Source organism: Balaenoptera musculus, chromosome 10 (assembly GCF_009873245.2).
Source record: "Balaenoptera musculus isolate JJ_BM4_2016_0621 chromosome 10, mBalMus1.pri.v3, whole genome shotgun sequence".
Lineage (NCBI taxonomy): Eukaryota > Metazoa > Chordata > Mammalia > Artiodactyla > Balaenopteridae > Balaenoptera > Balaenoptera musculus.
The window spans coordinates 62,724,631-62,736,798 of NC_045794.1; the positions used below are offsets into that span (position 1 = coordinate 62,724,631).

The window sequence follows — 12,168 nt, forward strand, 5'->3', positions numbered from 1 at the left end:
ACATTTAAGGTGGTTATCAATATGTGTGTTCCTATTACCATTTTCTTAATTATTTTGGGTTTGTTATTGTATATCTTTCCCTTATCTTGTGTTTCCTGCCTAGAGAAGTTCCTTTAGCATTTGCTGTAAAGCTGGTTTGGTGGTGCTGAATTCTCTTCGCTTTTGCTTGTCTGTAAAGGTTTTAATTTCTCCGTCAAATCTGAATGAGATCTTTGCTGGGTAGAGTAATCTTGCTTGTAGGTTTTTCTCCTTCATCACTTTAAATATGTCCTGCCACTCCCTTCTGGCTTGCAGAGTTTCTGCTGAAAGATCAGCTGTTAACCTTATGGGTATTCCCTTGTGTGTTATTTGTTGTTTTTCCATTGCTGCTTTTAATATTTTTTCTTTGTATTTAATTTTTGATAGTTTGGTTAATCTGTGTGTTGGTGTGTTTCTCCTTGGATTTATCCTGTATGGGACTCTCGCTGCTTCCTGGACTTGATTAACTATTTCCTTTCCCATATTAGGGAAATTTTCAACTATAATCTCTTCAAATATTTTCTCAGTCCCTTTCTTTTTCTCTTCTTGTTCTGGGACCCCTATAATTCGAATGTTGGTGTGTTTAATGTTGTCCCAGAGGTCTCTGAGATTGTCTTCAATTCTTTTCATTCTTTTTCCTTTATTCTGCTGTGCGATAGTTATTTCCACTATTTTATCTTCCAGATCACTTATCCATTCCTCTGCCTCAGTTATTCTGTTATTGATCCCTTCTAGAGAATTTTTAATTTCATTTATTGTGTTGTTCATCACTGCTTGTTTGCTCTTTAATTCTTCTAGGTCCTTGTTAAACATTTTTTGTATTTTCTCCATTGTATTTCCAAGATTTTGGATCATCTTTACTATCATTATTCTGATTTCATTTTCAGGTAGACTCCCTATTTCCTCTTCATTTATTATGTCTGGTGGGTATTTGACTTGCTCCTTCCTTCATCTGCTGTGAGTTTCTCTGCCTTCCGTTTTTCCTTAACTTACTGTGTTTGGGGTCTCCTTTTCGCAGGCTGCAGGTTCGTAGTTCCCATTGTTTTTGGTGTCTTTCCTGAGTGGCTAAGGTTGGTTCAGTGGGTTGTGTAGGCTTCCTGGTAGAGGGGACTAGTGTCTGTGTTCTGGTGGATGTAGCTGCATCTTGTCTTTCTGGTGGGCAGGTCCACGTCTGGTGGTGTGTTTTGGGGTGTTTGTGGCCTTATTATGATTTTAGGCAGCCTCACTGCTAATGGATGGGGTTGTGTTCCTGTCTTGCTAGTTGTTTGGCATAGGGTGTCCAGCACTGTAGCTTGCTGGTTGTTGAGTGGAGCTTGGTCTTGGCATTGAGATGGCAATCTCTGGGAGATTTTCGCCATTTGATATTACGTGGAGCTGGGAGGTCTCTTGTGGACCAGTGTCCTGAACTTGGCTCTCCCACCGCAGAGGCACAGCCCTGACGCCTGGCTACAGCACCAAGAGCCTGCAATCCACACGACTCAGAATAAAAGGGAGAAAAGAAAGAAAGAAGAGTATAAAATAAAATAAAATAAAGTTATTAAAATAAAAAATTAAAAATGGTTATTAAGAAATTTTTTTAAAGTAATAAAAAAAAGAGAAAGAAGGAAGAGAGCAACCAAACCAAAACATAAATCCACCAATGATAACAAGTGCTAAAAACTATACTAAAAAAAACCCGAGAAAACAAACAAACAAACAAAAAACGGACAGACAGAACCCCAGGACAAATGGTAAAACAAAGCTATACAGACAAAATCACAGACAGAAGCATACACATACACACTCACAAAAAGAGAAAAAGGGGAAAAAATACATATATCAGTGCTCCCAACGTCCACCTCCTCAATTTGGGATGATTCGTTGTCTATTCAGGTTTTCCACAGATGCAGGGTACATCAAGTTGATTGTGGAGATTTAATCCGCTGCTCCTGAGGCTGCTGGGAGGGATTTCCCTTTCTCTTCTTTGTTCATACAGCTCCCGGGGTTCAGCTTTGGATTTGGACCCGCCTCTGCGTGTAGGTCACCTGAGGGCATCTGTTCTTCGCTCAGACAGGATGGGGTTAAAGGAGCAGCTGATTAGGGGGCTCTGGCTCACTCAGGCATGGGGGAGGGAAGGGTACGGATGCGGGGCGAGCCTGCGGTGGCAGAGGTGGGAGTGACATTGCAGCAGCCTGAGGCGCACCATGCGTTCTCCCGGGGAAGTTGTCCCTGGATCACGGGACCCTGGCCGTGGCGGGCTGCACCGGCTCCCGGGAGGGGCGGTGTGGACAGTGACCTGTGCTGCACACAGGCTTCTTGGTGGCTGCAGCAGCAGCCTTAGCGTCTCATGCCCGTCTCTGGGGTCCGCGCTGATAGCCGCAGCTCGCGCCCGTCTCTGGAGCTCCTTTAAGCAGCGCTCTTAATCCCCTCTCCTCGTGTACCAGGAAACAAAAGAGGCAAGAAAAAGTCTCTTGCCTCTTCGGCAGCTCCAGGCTTTTGCCCGGACTCCCTCCCGGCTAGCTGTGGTGCGCTAACCCCCTTCAGGCTGTGTTCACGCCACCAACCCCAGTCCTCTCCCTGGGATCCGACCTCCGAAGCCCGAGCCTCAGCTCCCAGCCCCCGCCCGCCCTGGCGGGGGAGCAGACAAGCCTCTCGGGCTGGTGAGTGCTGCTCGGCGCCGAGCCTCTGTGCGGGAGTCTCTCCACTTTGCCCTCCGCACCCCTGTGGCTGCACTCTCCTCCGCGGCTCTGAAGCTTCCCCCCTCCGCCACCCGCAGTCTCCGCCCGCGAAGGGGCTTCCTAGTGTGTGGAAACCTTTCCTCCTTCACAGCTCCCTCCCACTGGTGCAGGTCTTGTCCCTATTCTTTTGTCTCTGTTTTTTCTTTTTTCTTTTGCCCTACCCAGGTACGTGGGGAGTTTCTTGCCTTTTGGGAGGTCTGAGGTCTTCTGCCAGCGTTCAGTAGGTGTTCTGTAGGAGTTGTTCCACAAGTAGATGTATTTCTGATGTATTTGTGGGGAGGAAGGTGATCTCCACGTCTTACTCTTCCACCATCTTGAAGCTCCTCCAAAGCATGTGTTTTCTAACATGTATTGAGATAGAAGCCAAGTCATCATCTTCCTTATTTGTTTTCCTTGGGGCAATTTCCTCTTAGGTTATGGATATTTTGATTGCTGTTTACTGTGATTGTCTATATGTGACTTTAGCTGCAGTTCCCAACTCAGGAGGGATCTTTGAGCATCAGTTATATGACTTTTCAGTGTATATTGTGGTCCAGAAGACAAAGAAGCACCTGTCTAGGGCCTAAAAGCCTGGACACTGGGTTCGTTTGTTTTCACTTGAACTGTGATGGAATGGAGTATTTTGATTTGTCATTGAAACAAAGGTTTGTTTTTTCTTTGAAGAACCAGAGCATTACAATGGGAAATTTATGCGTGGGTTTATACAATAATGAGCACAGGCACATGTATAACAAATTTCAACACGTGTTTTACTGTTGTACTATTCTTTCAATCAACAATTCCATGTCATTGGGAAATGGTAAATAATTTTCATCTATGGTTTGCAAGAGACAAGGCTCTGACATAGTTCTGGTTCTTTTAGCTACAGTATCTTCTTGAGTTTTGTGCTTAATCTTTCTGGACAGGACATGTGACTCTCCTTCACATTTGGGCAGGAACAGACCTCTTATGAGGCACCACCGCAATTCCATATGCCACCTTAGTGTGGATTAGGAAAAGTAGCTTCTTCCTCAAGACACATAATTTCTCTCTGGCAGAATATTGTCTTGATAGAGCAAAATGCTTTGCTGCCACCTGCTAGAACATTGTAATAATAACTCAGTCAACTATATGAACAATGGCCTCTAGGGTTGTGCAGTATACAGCCTGCACAACTACATGCAAAGGTCCTTCAAAAGCACAAAGGCAGGGAACAGAAATGGAGCAGCCCACCTGGGTCACTCTCTGTAAAGACACAGGCATTAACACACACAAATCTGTGTCCTGTAGATGTGTCAGAGGGCAGAAACAAGATGGAAATCCGGAAGCTGGGTCTCAATATTATGAGATAGGCAGAAAATGAGAGGTAAGTATGGCACCAAAATGGGGACCTGGGAAGTTGGGGTTGCCAAGAGCTGGGACTTAGGTGGTATTGAAATATGCATGTATGCAGAAATTTCGGACAGGGAATGTAGGTATTTGAAGCAGCTTTTTACAGAATCATAATGCCAGTTTGCATAGCGGTATATAGTTAATTTAAATTAACAAGAATGAGGCAGATAGCAGTCATGTCCTCAGTTGTAATAATAATAATATTAGCTGACATTTGTGCAGTGCTTCAGAGTTTATAGGACTTTTTAATGTTTTTAATGCATATCTCATTTTGATATTTTCATGTACCTTTTAAGGCAGGGGAACTGTTATTTATCCCAATTTTATAAATAAGGATTAATAAGTTTACATGACCTGTTTAAGGTCATATGTTTGACAAAGATAGGTTTTTAAATCAAATTCTTCTGAGTCCATGATATTTTTTATTATACTGTGATTTCTTTTTTCTGATAAAGTTCCACCAAAGCATGCTGATTACACTGTTCCCTAGACTTCCATTGCAAGGAATCAAATTTATTTCCCTTTATTTCTGGGCACAGAATACAGACCCCATTCCCAGCCAAATTACTAAATGGGAGAAACTGATATTGGCCACTTCCAGGCCTGGCCCACAATGCAAAGCTTTTCTCCTCCTCTCTTACCCTCTTCGTGTCAACACCCCTGGCAGCTTTAGAAACCACGTATTGCAGATGGGAAAGCCTCCCTCAACTTGAGTCTTTGAATACTTACATGGAAAAGAGCCCTTCCTCTTCTAAGAGATAAACTTCTATTGAGTTTATTGAGTAAGAAATAAACTTCTGTTAAGCCACTGAGCTTTGGGGTTTTATCTGTTTCTTACAGCAGCTAGTATTATCCTAATAAGGTACTCTCTTTACATTATTTACATTTAGCCTCTACTGTGTAAGCATTTCTGTCTTAGTTGCTTATCTGTGACTGAGGTTATTTAGGGTAGGTGCCTACCTTTTCCCTCAGGGCTGCTTTTATACCCTTAATTCCACTTTCTCTCTAGTCCTTTGAAGCACATGGAATTAGGCTGTACCGCTTTGCCCCACAACCTCCCCCCCTTTTTTTTTTTTTTACAGTGATCTGCTTTCTTCTCCATCATTTTCCCCATGCATTAAGGATTTTAGTCATTAGTTTACTAAATTTATCATGTCACTATTTCTGTCTATTGTTTAACCACCTCTTCTTACTTCTCCAGTTCACTTACTCTAGGGTAAGTGAGTAAGTAGAGAATGATTCTGCTCTAGTAATTCTTGGACACCATTAGGAACCCCAGTCCATTGACCTTCCTACCATCTCACTGGCGAATATCCATCTTTACCTGGTTAAGATTTCTCAGTCTGTTGTTAAATAGTTTCCATGTACACACATTGAGCTCCCTTGCCCCACTCCTTCTGTTTTTGCCTGGCAAAATTCCAACCCTCAGTAAATTCAGCTTTCTTCCTATTTCACTCCGGCATCAGCACAACTGAACATAGCTGGAAAAAATGCAACAGTGCTTACTGGTCTAACTTTAAATTTATGCCCACAAACCTCAACTGAATTTGGTGTCTGACCCTTCTCTACTTTCCACATACTTTTTTCCCCCCGGGATTCCATCTAGTGCTGTGGCTTTAAAGATGTCATATGTGATTGACTCCCGAGTGTATATTCCCTTGGTCTGTTACAACAACTCACCTCTGCTCTTGTAGTATGAAAGTAGTCACAGACAATACACAAATGAACACATATAGCTATGTTCCAATAAAGCTTTATTTACAAAAACGGGTGGTAGGTCACATTTGACTTAACAGGTGCAGACTGCCAACCCCTGATTTAAATCATTATTGTTGTATTGCCTGGATTAAATGAATGACCAAACAAATGAATGGACCAGTGAATGAATGACAACCTCTTTGGCAGCAGCCAGCCTTCTCCTGCTTTGGTCCCCTTAGTTCTGTCATGAATATTCATGAGACTGCTAGAAAATCACATCACTGCATGAGGGAAAAACACCACAATCACTCTTTAGGGCTGAGTGAGGAGCACATGGGGACAAACCTTACAAGTGTAGTGTTTTGCTCCCAAGATGGGTCAGGTGAGCAATGTCCTTAGCTCCCTGAGACTCTACTTGGATGGCTAGGGGATCTAAGTTATAACTGTCTGTTTAGGGAAACTGTCCCCTCCAGGATGAAGTCCTAACATTTCTCACCAGGACCTTCACGATCTGTCCTGTGTTCACTTGTCCAGTGTCATTATTTTCTCCCCTTTGCCCCCTCACGTAACATGGCAGAGCTTGCAGGTTTGGGGACATGCAGGCTCTCTCTCACTTTTAGGTCCGTGTACATCCTTTCCTTTCTGCCTGGAAAACTCGTAACCACCTCCCTTCAATGGCCAGGCTCACCAGAAGTTGTTCTTTAGGACTCTGCCTGGATGCTATTTTTCTTCTGGAAATTGTTCTAAACACGCCATGACAAGTGGTTGTCCTTGCTCTGGGTGCAATAATCTCTTGCTTGTTCCGGTAGTAGCTTTTATCGCTTTGCATAGAAATCGCTCTTCTGCTAGTCTGTCTCCCTAATAGTGTGAGTGTATTGAGGGTGGGCGCTATCTTGTGCTCATTAAGCCCAGCACATTATACAGTGCCTGGCATGGAGCAGTCCCTCAGTAAATATTTGTTGAATGAATGAATGACTACGTGATAAACCTCAGATCTTTTGTAGGAGTGTCTGATGTTCCGTAAACCTTGATATCTCAGGTGGGAGGGGGGATGCCCTCTCGTCCCAGCTCAGCAGACTGGGTAAATGACTATGTCTACTTCTAGCTGGGAAGTATAAGTATAGCACGTGTCTCTCAAGAGTATTAACCACCTGGAAAAGCAGGTTTCTTGGAAATAAGGTTGGGTGGCTGGCTGTAGTCCTAGAGGTATATAAAGTCAGTGGCTATGTGTATGTAGGAAAAGCTTGACCATGGAGTCAGACTAATTTAAGTTCGTGTATCATTTTTTCCACTTCTTAAGTTTTCTGAGGTCCAATTTCCTGATCTGTAAAACAGGGATAAGAATTTATGTCCCATAAGATTTCAGCAGTATGGGAAAGGGGTTAAAGATAATATACCTGTTACAGTGTCATCTGGTAGGTCCTAATCACGAATGGTAGCTTCAGCCATTGAGTCTTATTGTAACCCTTTGATCACCACATTAGGGAACCCCAGTGCCAGGATTGCTTACAAAAAATGAAGAGGCTGTCTTGAGTCAATTTCATGACACCACCAACATTTAATAGCAGCAGCTTCAGATGGGGATTGTCTGCACTGATGGATTTTCTGTCCCTGGTAAGGTTGAGGCAAACATTACAAGGCTCTAAAGTTCCCATAAGTATATTTTATTATTATTCTTTTAAATTAATTAATTAATTAATTTATTTATTGGGCTGTGTTGGGTCTTCATTGCTGCTCTTGGGCTTTCTCTAGTTGTGGCGAGCGGGGGCTACTCTTCATTGGAGTGCGTGGGCTTCTCATTGTGGTGGCTTCTCTTGTTGAGGAGCATGGGCTCTAGGTGCGCGAGCTTCAGTAGTTGTGGCACGTGGGCTCAGTAGTTGTGACTCGCGGGCTCTAGATCGCAGGCTCAGTAGTTGTGACACATGGGCTTAGTTGCTCCGTGGCATGTGGGATCTTCCCGAACCAGGGATCGAACCCGTGTCCCCTGCATTGGCAGGCGGATTCTTAACCACTGTGCCACCAGGGAAGTCCCCCATAAGTATATTTTACTATGTAAGTCTTGGCTACTTGAAAACAAAGGATGTGAACCCACGCATGTGCTCATGTGTGTGCACGCACACGCACACACCTGAGAATTTCTCCATTTAATTTGTTTTACCTTCATTTGCCATTGTTTAGGAATGCATTAGAGACATGAGAGACTGATTACTAAGTCATATAATATTTTTCTTCAAAACAACAGCACTGAGATAAGTGCTGGTGTTACTTCCAGCTTCTCCTTGCTGATATTAAAATTTACCCGGGAGGTGGTCAGTTGGCAGAAGAGCTCACCACTTGCAAGGAGAGTGTTGGAGCAAGAGCATTCCTTTTCTGGTGGATATCTGTGAGGCTGGGGAGGAAAGCTTTTCAGGTGTTTTCCATGGCTGCCAATTCCCCTAATGTCTTGGGTGCCACAAATGGATTTTCCTCTGCCAGCACATTTAGTTTACAAGATGATCCTTGCACAAAACACTGCGGTTACATTTATGAGAACATATGTAAAATTAAACCACTGACCCAGGAGTCAAATAAAACTTCCCATCAGTTAGTGAGCTTGTTCTTAGCTTTTATTAAAGCAAACAAGCCCTTTGTCCCTTAATTTTCCAAATAAATGCTCTTGCAACAAATAGGAGCTTTATGGGTCCAGAAGGGGATGCGAGCAACGGAAGTGTGGCAGCCCAGGGAGATCAAAGTCTTCCCTCTGATTATTGGACACAGGTTAGGGCTCTTGTGTCTCGTTCTACTAACACAGGTCTGGCATCTGTGGCAGCTCCTTGGGACATTCCTTGGTAAATCAGAACCCTAGATAAGTTGGACATAAGGTCTCACGATGACTTGGACTTCACCCAGGCAGGCCTCAGGTGGAACCTGCTCCATATGGTGACTTATGTTAAGCAGGTAAAATGCCTTATTTGGTACCAAAAGGAGCATCCGTGTTTCTTCACGGGCAGCGTAAATAAAGAACACATATGTCAGCCTACCCGCTATCATCTGCGATACTGTCGGGAAGAGAGAATGGGAATAGAAGATAAATAGAACGTATTTAGTAGGCTATCCTGTCCACCAACCACACTTTTCACAGAACTTCTAACACATGGAAAAATCTTGTGGTTTTACCATTCTGGTCATCTTTGGAGAGTTTCTGTGTTTGTTATCATCATTATTATCAATCGTCTAATGAGCTACTTGCAGGACACTGTGGCAGGAGCTAAGGAGGATACCAAGAAAGAAGTATGAGACATAATCCTTGCTGGGGATGACATGTCCACATGCTAGTGGTCAGACCTGGCTGGGGGTAGCCTTCTGGGAGGTGGGAGTGGGACAGGGAGCTCACCGGGCCCTTGAACTCAGATAATTTGGGACTTTGAAACATACGTCCAGGAATCCTTTTTCTATAGGCATGCAAATCTTTTTAGAATACTGGCTGGGGAAAATGGGGGAGGCTTTGGCCCTGGTGAGTCAGCCCCCCAACCCTTGATTATTTCCAAGGCTGGTGAATGAAAACCAAAGTGAAAATATATCTACAGTATAAGGCAGGATATCACGTGTGCATAGCGGTGCCCACGTGCAGCACCCCGTAGGAACTTAGATTCTTCTATTTGCTTTTGGCTTTTGAAAATTTATGCGTGTTGGTTAATATATGTCCTGTGGCAAACCATGCTTTGATCTTGAGTCCTTCTCAAGTTGTCTCAGGCCTTCTTTTCCTGCATTTAATTTTCTTTAACATTTCCTACCACTCTCACAGGAAGGTGGAGACATTCAGATGCCTTTTACAGCAGGGAACTAATGTGCTCAGGTATGATGGGAGCACTTTTTCCAGGTTTTCTCCCATAGACCTAACTCTGAACCGACAACTCCCTCATTTGTGTTTTCATTCTTTGTCCCTCGGCACTTCGTATAATACTTTGTTGCACGTATGAGCTTAAACTTCTGTCTACTAGATTATAAGCTTCTTGAGGACAGGAACCACATCTCTTCACTTCTGTATACCCAATGCCTAGCACAGTATATAGTAAGGGACCCCCCCCCCATTCAATATCCATGAATGAGAATTTAGGAAGCCTTCCCAGATTATGGGAAAGGACTCATCTGAACCTCACCCTCCCTGATTTTTCTTGACAAGTGATTATTTCTACATTACGACAGGCAATTCAATATCAGCATAAACTGAGGGAACAAGGAATGCAGTGACTCTAAAATCATTATTATATGGTCTCAGAGTACATTGGTGGTAACATTGCTTTACTTTCATAGTAAGCTAGATTATTATTAATGTCTGTCTCCAGAATGCATTTCAATTAATGGAAGGGGAAGCAACTCTCAGGTGTGTTGGATGAGGGATTAATGACTGTTGTTAACATTTCAATTGGAGAGTTTACATGTGGTTGAAAATCTATACTATGTACACCTTGATAGAATATATGTTTATTATTTTCATTATTTTTCGACTGCCTACTGTGTGCTAAATACTCTCTTGGCAGGCTGTTTCCTGAATGAGTTCATAATTTACTTCAGAGATTTGGCTATGGATGTAATTTAATGTGATTGGACAGAAAAATGACTCCATCTATCAAATTGATATATTTGTAAATTAAAATATATGAATCGGGATTTATGCTCCTACAGTACATTTATTATAATAAATATTAGAAGTCTAGTGCTCGCTTTGGCAGCACATATACTGAGATTGGAATATATTTTACACTGAAGATTAGCATGGCCCTTGTGCAAGGATGACATGCAAATTTGGGAAGCAGTCCATATTTTTAAAAAATATATTAGAAGTCTACATCTAGGCTACATTAAATTAATGAATGAATATTTTAATAAAAGAAAAGGTCATTTAAAAAATTCACTTTCAAGTCAGAGAAAAACAAATACCGTATGCTAACACATATGTAGGGAATCTAAAAAAAAAAAAAAAAAAAGGTTCCGAAGAACCTAAGGGCAGGACAGGAATAAAGATGCAGACGTAGAGAATGGACTTGAGGGCACGGGAAGGGGGAAGGGTAAGCTGGGACAAAGTGAGAGAGTGGCATGGACATATATACACTACCAAATGTAAAATAGATAGCTAGTGGGGGAAAAAAAAATTCACTTTCAAGTTACTTAGCTTATAAGATTTGTCCTAAATCTACTCATAATTTGAGAACATATGTGTAGGCTGTGTTTTCTTTGGACTTTGACTGTTGTGTAAAATGATTATCTAGTAATTGAAATAGTGCAGAACTTCCTTTACTTTGAAGTGCATGTATGTTTGGGCACATTTCTGCTGAGGTAGTGCAGAGTGATCATTTTCTTTGCTTTTCTTGTATTAATACGGCAGAAACTTTTTCAGTAAGAGAAGCTGGTTGCAATTTCAGCTGTAAAATAGGCAAAGAAGAACTTTCTGAGCAAAACAAAATTCTCTTCTATTTAGTTGACCAGAAGGAGGCTCCCTCCCACCTCACTGTATAAAGTTAGACTAAAAACTTCTAAACTTACTTCTTCCTGGGTGGTTCTAATGTTTCCCAAGCTGTCTCTATCACTGGTGGTGGCAGGGACAGTGCCCTGAAGTTTTCCCTGGAGGAACAGAATTTAACTTTGCATCGTGGATAAAAAGTGAGTGTAAAGTGTCCTTTCCTTCCACCAGCTCAGTCATATATTTCTCTTCTAGTTGAATAACAATTAATAAAAATGTTAGGCTAAAACTCTCCTCACTAACTTGGGCTATCTCAACCTTCCTTAGCTTAATTGTTATGGCTTTGTTTTTCAAGGTTATCCTTAAATATCCAATACAATATTTTAAAAATTAATATTTTGAGATGAATCAGTAGGCGTTTGGATTTTTGAAAGTGTACTTTTTGCCTCTACCTACCGATCCCTCTTTGTATGTAAGAGACATTCTATGTATCTATGTATCTATAAGTAAGAGGCATTTCTGATGTTTATAACATAGGATAACCACATTCACCCCAGATGCTCTAATTACATTGCTTTTTAAAAAAATTTTATTTATTTATTTATTTATTTTTGGCTGTGTTGGGTCTTCGTTTCTGTGCGAGGGCTTTCTCCAGTTGCGGCAAGCGGGGGCCACTCTTCATCGCGGTGTGCGGGCCTCTCACTATCGCGGCCCCTCTTGTTGCGGAGCACAAGCTCCAGACGCACAGGCTCAGTAGTTGTGGCTCACGGGCCTAGTTGCTCCGTGGCATGTGGGATCTTCCCAGACCAGGGCTCAAACCCTTGTCCCCTGCATTGGCAGGCAGATTCTCAACCACTGCGCCACCAGGGAAGCCCCCTACATTGCTTTTATCAATAAAGAAGCCATTAGTAGATTCAGAATACT

At 42.4% G+C, this 12,168-nt stretch overlaps 1 non-coding gene across 1 annotated transcript; it reads left to right on the forward strand.

The window, feature by feature from the left end:
- The first annotated feature begins 10,500 nt into the window (after nucleotides 1-10,500).
- LOC118902893 lies at nucleotides 10,501-10,611 on the forward strand. The gene has a single exon (XR_005021614.1). It is a non-coding gene; the product is annotated as a U6 spliceosomal RNA (small nuclear RNA).
- The last annotated feature ends 1,557 nt before the right edge of the window (nucleotides 10,612-12,168 follow it).